Source organism: Canis aureus, chromosome X (assembly GCF_053574225.1).
Source record: "Canis aureus isolate CA01 chromosome X, VMU_Caureus_v.1.0, whole genome shotgun sequence".
NCBI lineage: Eukaryota > Metazoa > Chordata > Mammalia > Carnivora > Canidae > Canis > Canis aureus.
In genome coordinates, this window is record NC_135649.1 from 68,136,499 (window position 1) to 68,153,080 (window position 16,582).

At 46.7% G+C, this 16,582-nt stretch overlaps 1 protein-coding gene and 1 long non-coding RNA gene across 8 annotated transcripts in view; one reads left to right on the forward strand and one right to left on the reverse strand.

The window, feature by feature from the left end:
- Positions 1-10,308, forward strand: part of LOC144309096 (uncharacterized) — a 31,762-nt gene extending 21,454 nt beyond the window's left edge. Inside the window, exons 6-7 of one of the 2 annotated variants that reach the window (XR_013375218.1) lie at positions 58-124; positions 10,112-10,308. This is a non-coding gene — a long non-coding RNA (uncharacterized LOC144309096). Of the gene's footprint in view, positions 1-57; positions 1,060-10,111 lie in introns of those variants that run through there. The other variant, XR_013375217.1, reaches the window with a different exon arrangement.
- The window catches only part of NHSL2 (NHS like 2), a 254,608-nt gene that overhangs the window by 101,454 nt on the left and 136,572 nt on the right, over positions 1-16,582 (reverse strand). The window lies entirely within an intron of this gene.

Sequence of the window (16,582 nt, forward strand, 5' to 3'; positions counted from 1 at the left end):
GAGCTTAAGTTTAAGCTTTAGTGTCATGATTGTTTGTGTTTCTCCCCTGCCCTGCAGTGGCAGCCTTCCTGACTCACTACTCCAACATTTATGAAGATGCAGAACAAGGCACTCCTGCAACACGGTGAGCAAAGATTGCTCAGGCTGTCACGCATAGGGCCTTAGTGATCCAGGTGGAGAGCTGACACCCTTGTCTCAAAGATTTTCTGGGAGAGGGACTCATGATAATTCCAACAGGTCACACCAAATTAAGGAGCAGGCAGAGAAAGCCTTCAGGTCTCAGCAAGCTGTTGAGCTCATGGTGGCAGAAACAAGTCTTCTAAAATTCTGATTTGTGCTTGAAAGTTCAAATTTTATCTTTGGTAACAAAACTGTGGGCTGTTTTCCTTGAAGTGACAGGCTCACTTCGTTCACTTTTGAGAAGACGCCTGCCAACTACTCAAGCCTGAATAACTGTAGTTCATCGGTCCTTCTTTCAAACACAACGGATGTTCCATGGAAAAAAGAGACCTATTGAGCTTACACCTCCAACAACTGCACAAACACTTTTCCTCCAGATAGCCCTCAGACTTCAGCAAAACAGCACAAGTGCTCTACATGTTCTTCCCATTTCATTGCACAGATTATTTTTAAAAAGATTTTATTTATTTATTCATGAGACACACACACACACACACACAGAGAGAGAGAGAGAGAGAGAGAGAGAGAGAGAGGCAGGCAGAGACACAGGCCCTGGGCTGAAGGCGGCGCTAAACCGCTGAGCCACCTGGACTGCTCAGATTATTAAAAAGACTTGAATTCAATGATCAAGATTTAATTTTAAAAATAACATTTTTTTACTGGGTTATGAAAGGATAAAACTGGCTTTCCTGGCCCCTGAGAGTGTGCGGTGGTGAGGTACGCAATGACCAATGGTACAGGTGGGTGCTACCACTTTAATTTACTAAGGTGCCAGTAGTTTTGCCCTGGGTGCGAACATCAACCTAGTGAAAAAGGCACCCCCTGAAAGGGTCTCAGTAACTCCTAGAGGTCTACGGACCACTTTTTTAAAAATTTATTCATGAGAGACACATAGAGAGAGAGAGGCAGAGACACAGGCAGAGGGAGAAGCAGGTTCCATGCAGGAAGCCTGACATGGGACTCGATCCCAGGACTCCAGGATCATGCCCTGGGCTGAAGGCAGGCGCTAAACCACTGAGCCACCCAGGTATCCCCTGCGGACCATTCTTTAAGAATTGCTGGTTTAGAGGGGCTCCTGGGTGGCTCAGTGGGTGAAGTATCTGCCTTCAGCTCAGGTCCTGATCTCAGGGTCCTGGGATCGAGCCCCGCTCCGGGCTCCGGGCTCTGGGCTCTGGGCTCTGGGCTTTGGCCTCCAGGCTCAGCAGGGAATCTGCTTTTCCCTCTCCCTCTGCCCCCACTGTGCTCTCCCTCTCAAATAAATAAATAAAACCCTAAGAAAAAGAACTGCTGGTTTAGAGAGATTCTTGCCCAAACCCATAGGGGCAAGTTAGGGAGGGTTTATTGTAGCATTCTTTGGGGTCACAGGGAGTTGATGAGACCAAGATGCCTGGTCTTAGAGGAGCACAGAGGTAAACTGGGGTAGATGTGTGCATCCCCAGAAGTTGATAAAGTAGATGTGCATGTAGCAGCATGGAGAGACCTCAAAAACAGTGTTGAGGGATAAAAGATATAGAATATCATCTATGAATCAACGCCATTTCTGTCCATTAAAAGCATGCATAAATATATTTTCAAAGACACCTGTATTTCTGAGACACATACCAACCTACTAGAGAGAGGATGTGAGTGGGGATGAAAGATGAAAAGGAAAAATAAAATCAAACAAAAAAAGAACATAAAGGCCCTTGCATGGATAGATGATCATGTATAGAGCAGAATATTTAACTGTGCCCTTGAGTCAAATAAGGACAGAGTGAATGGGAGGCAGAAAATAGTCTACTCTTTCAAGAGTACTAATGGTGAAAGGGGAGGGGGTATTGCTGGAGAGTTCCAGAGAAGGAAGTGGGTGAGGTAAGTGCTTTTTGCCTCCCATCAGTGTAGCCAAATGTGTGCTAGCTTGGGTTACCACTGGCCTCCTGGTTTCTGAAGGTCACAGAACAAGGCTCTGAGAGGTAGGGAGGGCATGGGAGGAGGTCTCCAGTTGCTGGTTCTTATTTTTTTTTCTGGGAAGTAGAAGATGAAATCATTGCCTAGAGGTAGATGGGATGTAGCTGGGGCATGACGATCCAGGGAATATGTGAAGCAGCTGCCCTAGAGATTAGGGGAAAGGAAAAGTATTTCTGGGGGATCCCTGGATGGCTCAGCAGTTTAGCGCTGCCTTCGGCCCGGGGCGTGATCCTGGAGTCCTGGGATTGAGTCCCATATCAGGCTCTCTGCATAGAGCCTGCTTTTCTCTCTGCCTGTGTCTCTGCCTCTCTCTCTCTCTCCGTGTCTCTCATGAACAAATAAATAAAATCTTTTTTTTTAAAAGTGTTTCCAGGCAACACTGACAGTCCATCTGGAGACTGAGGGATACCTGAGATGGATGGCAAGAAAATTGCCTTGATTTTCTGTTTATGTATTTAGTCAATCAGTCAACAGATATTTATTGAGTGTCTATTATATGCCAAGAACCTTGTAAGGTACTTGGGATACCATAAGGAATAGAATAGGCATATTTTATATAAAATGAGGATATTTTATATCCTTATGGACCTGCCAGTCTAGTGTGAGGAGGTAGGGGCGGCGGGGGGAAGATGTTACGTAAGCACACAGAAACAAATAATGCATCATAATAATGTTGAGGAAAGAAGGCACAGGGTGCTGACTCTACTGGTGAGGGTTAATGCAGTCTGAAGAGCCTTTTGGTAACCAGAGATCTTCATTTCCAAAGCCTGCACAGCGTCCCACTACAGGGACGCTCCCTGATTTACCTAGCCAGTCCCTTACTGGGTTCACCCTCACCCCATTCTTTCCACATCATAACCCATATTTTGATGTTCATCTCCATGCATGCATTTTTGGGCATTCCTTTCATTATCTCCTCAGGTTAAAGGGCACACACATTTTTAGAGCTTTAGAAACATTGCCATACTGCCCTGCAGAAAGGTAGTACTGGTTTACACAGGAAAAAGTCTGCTTTAAAAAAAGGGGGGAGGCACCTGGGTGGCTCAGTGGTTGAGTGTGTCTGCCTTCGGCTCAGGTCATAATCCCAGGGTCCTGGGATGGAGTTCTGCATCAGGCTCCCCACAGGGGACCTGCTTCTCCTTCTGCCTTTCTCTGTGTGTCTCTCACGAATAAATAAATAAAATCTTTAAATAATAATAATAATAATAATAATAATAATAAAAGGTTAACAGTAGTCAGATCCAGGTGGTAAAAAAAACCTGCGAAGATTTTTTTCTTTTCTAAATTTTCTGGATTTAAATTTCCCATTTCCCCACCTTCTAACAACTCTTACGCATATGTGTGTTACTCACTTAAAAATATTTTTGAGTTCTTTTTTTTTTTTTTTTAAAGATTTTTTTTTAATTAATGATAGTCACAGAGAGAGAGAGAGAGAGAGAGAGGCAGAGACACAGGCAGAGGGAGAAGCAGGCTCCATGCACCGGGAGCCTGACGTGGGATTCGATCCCGGGTCTCCAGGATCGCGCCCTGGGCCAAAGGCAGGCTCCAAACCGCTGCGCCACCCAGGGATCCCTATTTTTGAGTTCTTAATGTACACACACATACAACATAAATATTCAGTGACTACAAAGAGAATTCAGAGAAAAGGGAGTCTCTTTGACCCCTAGACCGCTTCTTAGGCATCCTGCCAGAAATGTTCTGTGCATATACAAGAAATTAGATGGTGGCATGAGATTATACGCATTCTTCTTTTGCACCTTACACTTTTTGTTTAACACAAAGAACCACCACATTTTATCCAAGACTGCATAGTATTATTCTATGGTTATTTGAGCTATTTCCTCTACAAAAACATGTAATATTTATTTAACAATGATAATAAGAAAGGTGGAAAAAAGAAGAAGAAAGACCATCTACTGAGGTTAAAATATGCCTCCATTTGTTCAGGTAACATGCTGGGTTACAGAAAAAAAAAAAAAAAAAACTAAGAAATTTAGTTTCCAGGGCGGGCAGGGAGGAGGAGGGGTGGGCAGGGGAAGCAGAGTTTTTAGTCTCAAGGTTTGGAACACCTGTGCTTTTAATAAACAATGGATTTGCTTTTATCTGCGAATCCCATGACTGATCATGCCTCCCCTTTCTGTTATCTGCCATGAAAGCTTACAGCCAAATTTTGGGACTCACATTTATCAAGAAAGGACTTCCTGACCTTCACTTTGTGTCAGGACTTCTTCACTGGTAATCCTTGTTCTCCTCTTGCCTCATCTTTCTCTCCTACATCTAATTTAGGCTCTTTCCAAGTACTGGGTGTAACTTTGTAAGCCACCTTAAATTCTTTCTGGAATAAATCAAGGTACAAAGATTTTTTTATTTTTATTTATTTATTTTTTTACAAAAATTGAGCTAAATGTTCGGTTCTCTCGCCAACGCAATCCTCAGGGGAGATGGGCAAGACACAAGCAGACTATGCCTCGAGAGAATAACAAAAACCTAACTGGAGGTCAATCAATTGCTGGGCTACAGGCGTCAAAGCTGAGGTCTTCAGCTTCTAAATGCGCAAAGCAATTTAGCGCTTGAGTTCCCATGGCAACCATGGCCGGGCACTCAGGCGAAGATTCAGGAGTTCCTGCCTGGCGGTTGCTGCGGGGCTCTAGCTGCTGGCCGCGTGACTCCGCTCAGGCTCTGGCGTTTAGATTCTCAGGGACTTTGCATCAACGGGAGTTCTGGAGTCGGGCCTAATTGAAAATGCAGTTGCCGAGAAGAGGTGAAAAGTATACATCGGAGACGCAGTGCCAGCGAGGTAACCCTCGAGTACCAGAGGTTCCTACCCACTTTTCTCTTCCTCACTCTCCCTGCCGCTAAGGAGGTTAGGAAGCGGGAGATAGGACATCGGTGGGAGGGATCCACAGCAAGCTGCCCTTTCTCAAAGGGGCTAAGGGAGTGACTGGAGTATTGACAGGGGAAGGGCTGCCCTCATTAGCATTTTTAAAGCCTCAACCTGATTGATTGCTTTGGCCTCTCCCGGAGAAAGGTTGTGTTACCCGCAAGCGGAGGGGCCTCGGCGTGGGGGCTTGGAGAGGGAAACCCAGGAGTAGAAAGAGACAAGGTCGGTGAACGTCCCCTGGCCACTAGGGGAGAATATAGATAAGTATTCCTCTGATCCGGGAAGAGGGAAGAAAACTTTCTCCGAATTAAGAAAACACAAAGGAAAAAAGCAACATATTTGAGTGTCGTTAAGAAAAAAAACATGAGCACATTCCAAAGCACAATAAACCAGAAATCAAAGACAAAAAAGAAGAGTGGGAAATAAAAAGCTATTTGCAGCACAGGGCAAAAAATGGTTAATAACTTTATTACATAAAGAGCTTTAAGTAATAAGCTCTTTACCAATAAGTAAAAAGACACACGTTTTACTTTAATAATCAGAAAAGCCAACTCGGTTTAAAAAAAAAGAGGACAGCAGAAGAACGTGTCATTCTCTGAAAGGGAAGCTATTGAGAATCACAGAGTGTAGATCAGCTCCAACAACTGCAGAAGCGGCTGGGGGAAGAGAGTTGGAAAATGTCTTGTTTATTGCACAGGGGAGATGGGGTGGGGTGGAATGTCTCCTAAAGCTTATTTAAAAACAACCAATTTAAAAATAAATAAATAAAAGCAACCAATTTAGAACAACCTGTCAAAATTGTACTTGAAGGGGCACCCGGGGGCTTAGTCAGTTAAGCGTCTGCCTTGGGCTCAGATCATGCTGGGGTCCTGGGATCCAGCCCCGCATCAGGCTCCCTGCTCAATGGGCAGCTGGCGTCTCCCTCTCCACCACTTGTGCTGTCTTGCATGTGCGCTCTCTCTCATAAATAAATAAATAAATAATAAATAAATAAAATCTTTAAAAACTGGTACTGGAACCTGTCACTGACCTCTGCAAGCAAGAGGGCTCTGCTTCCCTCTTGAGAGGAGTATGGCAGGGAACACGTTGCATCATCTCCTTGGGAAGAAGGCTATGATAGAGCCCGACACCCAGAGCAGACCTGGCCTAGGGTAAGAAGGTGCTCAGTGAGACCTTGCTGAGGAGCCTCTGAGGTTCTTTTCATGACAGTCAAGTCCTTAAGTGCAGTCCCTGCCCCCAAACAGCCTTCAAGGGACTTAGCTGGGACCATTCCTATTCTGCACTTCTGTAGATGGCAGGGCTATTCATTTCTCCCACATACATTGCTTGAGACCTCTTATGTTGGGCATGAGATGGGAGTGGAGGAGTGGACCCCCAAATGAGAAGCTCATTACAAAGACTTCTCAGTCCATTGCAGGAGATAATATGCAACTTGTGAAAGAAGCAGCTTTTGAGATGGGCTTTGAAGGTTGAGTAGGAGTTCGATAGGCAGAGATATAGTCAGGGTGAGTATCAGAATTGGAAGTAAAGGCAAAGATATGAGAGTGGGTGGGATAATATCTAAAACCCTTTTCAGCTCTGCCAGTCTATGATTCTGAACTTCATCTTCCTCCTAAGCAATAGTACTTCCATGAAGTCATGGATTTGGTATGCTACTAATAGTGTCCTCTGATAGAAAAATAAATACACAAGCATTCAAATAAAAGGAAACATTCATTCATACCTCTCAAGGGCATTTTGCTTAATGCCAGTGGTGGGGGTTCCACATTTGGGGAAATTGTGCCAACAGTAATAAGGAACTACTGAGGGACCTATCTCCACAACTGAGAAGATTGGAGGGGGAGAGCATGGAGGCAGGCAAACTGGTCAGAGGTTCCCACAAGAATCCAGTGAAAGGGAATGGGTCCCTCGACTCAGAAGAAATGGCCCAGAAGCCTGGGGTGTATGGGGAGAAGTGATGATTAGACTACAGAACAGGTTCCGAATTTCTAGTTTGCTGCACATAAATTCGGATGAGGCAGGGCTTACATTCAATTCTGGCCATTATGCTCTTTGCAACATTGAGGGGTATTGTTTTACATTTCCCTTCTCCAATTTGGGACACATTGTTATGGTTGTTAAAAAAGGTGCCAATCTGGGCAATGGCAGGAAATGTTTTCCCACAGGAAAGGCTCACATCAGATCCCTGCTGCCTTTCACAAGTAGAAATCAAGCCTCCTCCTACAGAGGACAGGAGTGCCAGACCACAGTGGCACCTTCAACAGGCGTTGAAGAAAGAAAATGTTCCTGGGGCACCTGGGTGCCTCAGTTGGTTGAGCATCCGACTCTTGATCTAGGCTCCGGTCATGATCTCAGGGTCCTGGGATGGAGCCCCATATCAGGCTCCATGCTCAGCATGGAGTCTGCTTGCGATTCTCTCTCTCACTCTCTCCCTTGCCCCTCCCCCACTGTGAACACTCTCTCTAAAATAAATAAATTTTAAAAATCTTTAAAAAGGGAGAAGCAGGCTCCCTGCAGAGACCCCAATGTAGGACTCGATCTCAGGACACAGGGATCACGACCTGAGCCAAAGCAAGATGCCCAACCACTGAGCCACCCAGGTGTCCCAAAAATCTTTAAAAAATAAGAAAGAAAATGTTCCTTTTTGATTAGTAGCTCTGGAATGGAGTGTTCTGCAGAGGGCCTGGGGGTAAGGGAGGAAGCAGGCAACACATTTCCAACTCTGTCATCTGAGCAGCCTGGAATGAAAGCCCAGAGAGATGGGTTGTTCTGGGGAGACCACCACCTACCTGCCTTTTCCGTTTGCAACCTGGAGGAGGCCAAGATTGACCTGGCAGTGATGTGGAAGAAGCAAGAGAGAGAGGAAGGTCAGATGGGAGATGACCATGTGGCATAACTGTGGCTAGGTCTTGCAGTGGCTGCAAAAACAGAGAGGGAGGGCAAGGTGTGGAACGTTGATGATGACTTAGGGAAAGAGGGTCTCTCATACACTCTTGGGTGAATGTGGAGCAGTTTCATGACACACATACCTCTCAACCCAGCAATCTGACTTCCAGGCACATACGAGATTTCTACATATACAAGGGGTAATTACACAAGACTGTTCACCGTAGCATAGTTGGTAATGGTAAAAAAGAGATACAATCTAAGTTTCTATCAGCAGAGGGCTTCGGAAAAGCGATTTTATTCTTCATGCGATGGTATACTATGTGGTGGTCAACACAAACAGCCTACATCTATACGTTTAAAAGGAATAGAGACCAAAAAGATAAGACTGAATGAAGAAAAGAAAAAAGAAAAATTGCAAACAGCTCTTTCACACAGAATATCACTTATGACAGATTTGAAGTATATAAGACCCCGTATCACACATCACACACAGACACATAAACATGGCCTGGACACGTATCATGGTCAAGATAATGACCCAGTACTACACAATATATATTGTACATATACAATATACCTTACATATACCTTGCATGTAATACCATTAAAATCCCTCAAGATGCTGTCCTGTCCCTGTCCAGCTTGGGCTGGATTTCACCCTCCATCCATCCACAGGGCACCCTGGCACAGTACACAAGTTGCAGAACCATACACGCTAGACAAGCATTCCTGACAACCGGGTTCTTCATAGTCTTTTATCATTCTGCAGCCTGCTGGAGGCACTGCCACCATCTTGGCTGCCATCTGTGCTTTGCAGCCCCTGTCAGGCCTCCTTGCCCTGGATCGCAGGCAGGAAGTTCCATTGAGTCAAGACACAAAAATGGGTTCTAGGGTGAATTTTGAATATTATTCTATGTGCAAGGACTCTGATCTATTATCACGAACATCTCAATTGCCTCAGTTAGGGTGGTACCTGTTTCTCTAGCCTCCTGACAGAGGTCCAGTAAATTCTGAGAAGCTAGAGGCCAGAAACAAGCTGTTGCACCCCCTGGTGTGGCCTAAAGGAAATGCTGGCGACACTTCTGCCATTGTTCTGGGGGAGAAACGAAAGCCTCCTCCATCTCCATCCCCCGGGAGCTTTTGGGTCTGCCAGAACATCTGCATTGTCATCAGTAGGGATTGAAAATTAGCAGTCTCCTCAGAGACCCTTGTGGGATCATGCTGTTCCTTCTCAAGCAAGAGAATACAGCCTCCTCATTCTGGGAAGGTAGGGACTGTTGGATGCGCAACTCTGTCACTCTGCCCTCCCACCAACAAAGTCACCTGCCTCTGCTTTTCACCAACTCCTTTCTCCCCAGGAGGACAGGCCCTTCATTTTTCCCTTAGGGCAACTCATGCTGACCACAGCTCTGGATCCCATCCCATTCCATCCTATTAGCTAACTACCTTTCATTGAATCCAAGGGTGGGAAGGTTACTCTTTGTCTCCACGTCCTCATCTGTACTATGTGGGGAGAAAATAGTATCTGCCTTATTGAGTTGTGAGGATTGAACGAGTTAATTCACATACAGTGTTTATCTTAGTGCTTGTCATATAGTAGGCACTCACTAAATATTGCTCCTGATGCTGCTGATGGTGATGAGTGTGAAAGGCACAGTTAAGGGCAATGAAGTCTGAACAGCCAGGCCTGGGATGGACAGCTCTGGAATGAGAGTTTGCTTCAGGATGGAGGCCCCATAAAGAAGGCTCAGGCCGCTGCTGGGCTGGATCCTGGAGGCCATCAGGGTGCATTCTTCTGCAAAGCAGAATCAGCCACCCTTTCTTCTTGAAATCCCATCTTGTCTCCTCTGTCCTATTTAGACTTGTTTTCCTCATCTGAACTGATCAGGCAACCCGAGGGCTTATAAGCACTGGGAGCTGGCCTCAGGTGCCATATTGCACCAAGGCTTGAGGCACACCTTCTCCATACCCAGCCTGCACACTGGGCCTCACAGGGCCTGGGAGAAATCTATTAATGGTTCCCACCCTGAGACACTTGGAGCTCCATGGTACCCAATTCAGGGAAATAATGATTGACTTAAAAAAGCTTGTAGTCAGGACCAGTCTCGATATGGGCAAAGAGGATTTGGACAGGGAGAGAAAGACCTCAGTGTCTCCTCTGCCATTCAGTGGCTGTTGCCTAAAATTCTACCTTTGGAACATTTTATTTCCTAGCCAAAGCCTTGTTCCTGGTGAAAATGCAAAGGCCCCAGGCATGGGAGCATTGTGAACAAACCTCCAATGTTGATGGCTTCAGTGGAACAGTGTGTGGAGCAAAGTCTATGCAAAACTGAGAAATACAGCAAGTTCCAGCTCCCTTCTCCCCTGCTCAGCCTGCCAATATCTACTGAGAAATAAAAGACTCAAACACAGGGAAGAGAAGCACAATGGGAGAGACCCCTTGGGGGGAAGCAGGAGGACAAGTGGGTGCCTGGCTGCAGTTTCCGGATGATAAGTGAAAAAAGATGATGAAATGAGGGGTGTGTGTATGTGTGTGTAAGGGGGAGGGAACTAAAGGAGCAGCCACGTTTCAATCTCACCACCTTCAGGGCGAACAGTAGCTGTAGTGTACGCACATCACACTGCATATTTATTTTCAACAAACCTGGGGTTTTCATCCCTGCAGCACCTCTTATTAGCTGTGTGACTTTGGAAAAGTCACTTGACCTCTCTGAACCTTGGTCTTCCCATCAGTACAACCCCAATGATGATAATAGTAATACCAGATTGGTAATATTGTTTGGGGGCTTACATGAAAAAAGAGGTGCCAGAGAAGCTAAACCAGTCTCTGGCTCAGGGGAACTCCTTTATTTGTTGCATCTGAATTGTGCCCTGAGCCAGCAATGGGGGCTTTGCCAACAATGTAAAGACACTGAGAGGCAGGAACACAGGACAAAAGTGACTCCTGAACGTCCTCTGCTGTGTCTGTTCTTGAAATATCTCCAGAGGAGACAGCATACTCCTCGGTTCAGGGTTTGGGAGCCAGAATCCAGATGGCAGGGCCCATTTATCAATGCCACCAGACTCTCAACTTTAATAAGCTTTCTGCATTCATAACCACAGGAAGAAGAGAAAATGGGCCAAATTCTTTGATGATAATGAGCATCGCCAGCTCAATTTTATATTGGCAAAGTGCATCGTGATCACTCTGATTAGTACATTCTCATATCAGCCTTTGGGAGGCACAGAAGTATTTTTCTCTTTGTTTAAAGATGTAGGAAATGGACAGCACAAGCCTTCGGCCATTTCCAACACTTGGCCTGGTCAAATGCCTCTTCTAGGTATATGGAGTTGCCTTATTGCTATTGGAATCTTAGGGATGATTTCTGACAGTCGAGGGCCATTCAATACTTTTCCAGGAAGATAGGCTCCCTGGTGTTGTCTAAAAGACTCTTGTCTTTTACCTATCAGTTGGGGCTGTGGGTAGGCCTAGGAGCAAAGAAACTCCAAACCTTAAAAGGTTAGGAATGAAGGGACCAGGGAGTTAGGGAAAATGGACCAATGAAAGTGCTTAGTAACATGCAAGGACCAATGGGGAGTGAGCCCCTCTGTTTCCATGAGGCAGCCTTGGTTTTCATTGGCTTGGACTGTGAAACTGTCTCCCTGAACTGGGGAGGGGGAGGATCTGCAGCTTTGTTTAGGGGCTTATACCTGTCCATGGAGGGGCCTTAGGAAAACTGAGGGAACTCCCACCAAGGCCTTTACCACTGGTAAGTTATATATATATATATATATATATATATATATATATATATATATATATATATATACCACCTCTAAAGCAGTTTTCAGCAGACTTTCCTTTTTGCCAGGTCTGCCCAAGTACAAATTGTAGTCTGTACATGATATGAAAAGGCACACAGGTCATCTTAAACCCCTGAATGAAGGGCAACCCATTTATATGTCAGTCCATGCCTGTCTCAGGCCTGCCACAATCAGCAAAGATGGTCAAAAACATTCTGCCTGCTCACCCTGGCCTAGCTCTGGAACCTGTGTGAACCCAGCCTGATAGGGCACTAGGGGTTCCCTCCTCAGCAAATGATTTGAGAGGGCACTGCAAATAGTGTGTGCTGACCTGGGCACCGCATCTGAGGCTGGGAGTGAGCTGAGCCCCAGAGGCCACAGGGGCCTCCCACTTTCCCACTGTGAGGGGCTGGTTTTCCTCACCATCCATCGTGTCTGAGGCCACTGTCCTTGCTCCTTCCAACAGCCTCACCCCACGAGGGACCTGCACCCCACCCAGTTCTGAGCCTCAGCTGGTTGCTGGGGACCCAGATGGTAGGTCTGGCTCCTGCCAGGCCCTCCCTTCCCTTAATGTTGTATCTCTGCATAGACTCCTTGGCCTTCGTGGGTTGGCTTGTGGGATGGGCAAACGAGATTCCCACTCCAAGGACCACTACTGCACCCTGCTCCCTGCGTTTCCCAGATAGTGCCATCTGTACCCAATTTGCCTTGAGTTTTCCCCATGTCCCTGAGGCACTGTAGTCACACTGCTTTTCATGCCCTGACTGAACTGTTCTTTAATTTTAGCAACTGCTGTGTGCTAGAAGCTGGGAAGGTTGCTGGGTCTTGGTTGTCCCTGGCCCTGCTGCCCAGTAGCAACTTGGACCCTGATGGCTCCATTCTCTACATGGGAGCTTCCAGAATGTTCTACAGCCACCACATCATTTAAGAAATTTCCATGGGTCACTCTTCCCTTATGCAATCTCTCGAGTACTGTGGGGGCTCAAACAATGCTGAGGGGTGAGTGGGAGGGACACCCTGACAAGGCTGCCGGTTGATGTTCATGCTGACAGAAGCTCGAGTTCTTGTTCTGGAAGCAGCACCTTCCCTTCCACTCACCTGGGAAGATTTCCAAAGCTAGGAGGAATCTGAAGTCACCCTGCTGTCCCAAAGTCTGGTCTCTGGTTGTGTCGGATGAGCCCCAAGCATGTGAGAATCCAAAAAGCTGCAAGGTCCTTCACTGCTACCATGTTGGTCCCAGACACCTGCTTCCAATTCTTTGGATTCCTGATTTGCACTCACTATCCCCACTGTTCCAGAAGCCTGGAAGTGCCAGTCTGTTGGGCCTAAAATTGACCTCTGTTCCCTCAGCTCCACGTCTTCTCTTCCATGACAATGGTACTGGCCAAGCTCCCCCGGAACTGACTCTCTGCATCCCTCCCAACACACCTGGTAGCTCCTAAAAGACAGGGACTCTGCCCCATTGATCTCTGCATCCCCGTCACCACACAAGGCGTGTGTGACATAAAGGAGGGCCCAGTAAGTGCTGGCAGGACAAATCTGTGCACTCAGTTCAAGTGTAGGACTAACCTGGTCGCCTCACAGTGTGGTCAGTTTATTTCGTGCTTACGGACTCTCCACTCCTTTCCAGGAAAGATCTCACCTAAAATGTGGGGTTCCATTTGCCTGGAGTGGGCAAGGACAAAGGCTGAGGAATACAGGCCCCAGGTGAGATGGAGTAAACCTTGGCTAAAATAATCAACTGTGTGTGGCCCAAGAGGCACAGAGACCAACTGTTCAAGAGGGGGTTTTGGAGAGTCTGATGCATAGCGGCCTCCCAGAAAAGGGAAAACCAGAGTAAAGGGTGCTGAAATGTGGATCAGGGCCTTGAAGAGGCTGTTTCTAAGGGAGCAGAATGTAACAGAAAGAGCACAGGTCTGAGGGGGATCTGGGTGGCTCAGTGGTTGAGCGTCTGCCTTTGGCCCAGGTCACGATCCTGGGGTTGGGGGATCAAGTCCCGAGTCTGACTCACTGCGGGGAGCCTGCTTCTACCTCTGCCTATGTCGCTGCCTCTCTATGTCTCTCACGAATAAATAAGTAAAATCTTAAAAAATAAAGAGCACAGGCCTGAGGTCATATTGCCTAGAGTCAAATACCAGCTTTGCCAGTTCCTGGGTGACTTTGGGCAATTTCATCAGGAAACTTTTCATTCCCCAGCTTCTTCAGGTATAAAACAGGGGACAGTAAAACTGTCTACTCCACCGAGTTAGCACACAGATTACAAATGGTACATAGCGACTGCCTGGGAACACAGATCATTCTCAATACATAGCATCTATTAATATCATTAATAAAATTTGGTGCAGGATTGATATTCACGTGCGATATGCAACCTGGTTAAATTTTTAGAGACCTCAAGGAATGTCTTCAGGGTGTCGTTACGTGTGTAGGAGGATGACATTTTCTAGGAAATTCTTTTTAGGAGAGTAAATGAAGTGACAGTGCACTGGGTATTTTTTTTAATAATAAATTTATTTTTTATTGGTGTTCAATTTGCCAACATACAGAATAACACCCAGTGCTCATCCCGTCAAGTGCTCCCCTCAGTGCCCGTCACCCATTCACCCCCACCCCCCAACCTCTTCCCCTTCCACCACCCCTAGTTCGTTTCCCAGAGTTAGGAGTCTTTATGTTCTGTCTCCCTTTCTGATATTTCCTACCCATTTCTTCTCCCTTCCCTTCTATTCCCTTAGTGAACTGGGTATTAAGGGTAAAAGGGTATTAAGTCTGCTGGGCTCGAGAATTGCTGGAGTCGGGAAATGGGTTGTGGTTGTGTGTGTGCATGCCTATCTCCCTCGGCTTGACTGTGGGCACCTGGTGGCAGCACCGAGCCCAACTCTCTATCCTGCACCTCACCACTCTGCACACCTAGCCCGGGTCAGCCACAGAACATGCATGAGCAGAGAGGGTAACCAAACAGTTCTGAACAGGAGCCACCTGACTTGGGTCTGTGAGAGCCCTGAATGACATGCCTACAACTGCTTTGTCCATTTGTCCATTCGTTTACATAAAGCACCTACAATGCACTGGGCTCACAATAGGTCCACATCTTCAACCTAGGCCACAGGCTCCTTATTCACTCAACCTAGGACCCAAGCTACATTTGAAAGTCCTCCTTTTAGCTCAGGGACTGTCTTGGTCAGACACGCTGCTCAGCTTTGACTTTCAGCCTCTTTCCAAGATCCTGCCTCTTAAGTCTTCCCCACTGGCTCCTCTCATTACTGCTTATTAACAGGTGTGGTCCAGGTTAGGAACTGGACCTTTCCAGCTCCAGGACACCACACTCCAGTCTGGCCCTAACACTCCAGGTTCATACTGGCCTGAAGAGGTGGTTGGGAGTGAGGACCACAGACAAAGAGAATAGAATATTTGAGCCCTGCTCTTGGGGAGGAAGTAGATGAGGGGCAAAGCAGGGCATGGAGAAACAGTGAGGCCAGGAAGTCAGTCAGTGATAGTCCTCTCCTGGACCCCTATTGGGGGTGAAGTGAAGCCACCAACTTTCCACAGAAACAGCAGTCTGGGCTGCCTGCCACTGTATCACCACACAAGCGGAGCCCAGTAAGTGAAGCTTCAGGCTTCCGTTTCAAAGACTAGCTCACTCTGCCAGACTGTGTGGTTTGAACATACTCTAGATGTTTTCCTGCTGAAATCACAGAGACTAGGGACTGGAGAGATTGGAGGGAAGAGTAGAATGCACAGGGGCAGGGGCCGAGGGGATGGCTTCATCTGTGATGCCTGCAAGGCCTTTGTCTCCAGGCAAGGCCTCCAGAGTCTTCCAGTCTCCACCCCAGGCCAGTCTCCCCCCTCTTGCCTGAAAGAAAGCACTTGAGATCTGTGGCAGCTGTTTGGGTCAGGGCTGGCAGGCCCTGGTAGGGAAGTCCAGAGCCAAGGGGAGACAGGGAAAGAGAAGGCTGGCAGCATCCTGCATGGGAAGCTTCTCAGAGGCCGTCCTTGCCTCGCCCTTCTTGTACTCCTTTTGTTTTTCATCCCATCCCCACCCCTAGCCTGCTGAGAATCAAGAGGTGAGGGCCAGAATCAGATGAGTACATAAGCCAGATGCTGAATGTTTCAACCCATAAAGGGAAGAAGGGAGGCGACATGAAATCCTGCTACCCCCACCCCCCTTTTTCTTCTTCAACTTATTGGAACTTGTCTGTGCTGTCTTCTGTTTTAAAGATGATTTTGAAAGTCAGGTGCATATATTTCTGAATCACTCAGGAGTCGGGTTACTTGTGGAAGGGCAGGGCCCTACTGTTTCTTTCCTGTTCCCTCTGTTCTTCAGGTTAGAGTCATGCCAGAGGCCACAAAGGAGTGGCTGGTAGACATGTTCGGATGATGTAGCTCACAAATTTAAAATCGCTGTCAATGGTGAAAAGTGATTTTATTTATTTGTTTGTTTGTTTGTTTATTTATTTATTTATTTATTTAAGAGAGAGAGAGAAAGAGAGAGCAAGTGAGTGCCAGGGGATGGGCAGAGGGAGAAGGAGAGGGAATTTCAAGCAGACTTCACGTGGAGCTTGAAGCCCAACACAGGGCTCAATCCTACCTGAAATCATGACATAAGCCAAAATCCAGAGCCAGATGTTTAACTGACTGAGCTGCCCAGGTACCCCAAAAGTGACACTATTTTATATTGAAACCAAGTATGGGGGTGCCTGTGTGGCTCAGTGGTTAAGTGTCTGCTTTTAGCTCAGGTCATGATCTCAGAGTCCTGAGATCAAGCCCCAGGTCGGGCTCCCAGCTCAGCTGAGAGTCTGCTTCTCCCTCTCCCCACTGCTTGCACTCTCTTTCTCTTTCTCTCTTGCTACCTCTCCCTCTGTCAAATAAATAAATTAAAAAACTTTAAAAAGCAAGAAACCAAAC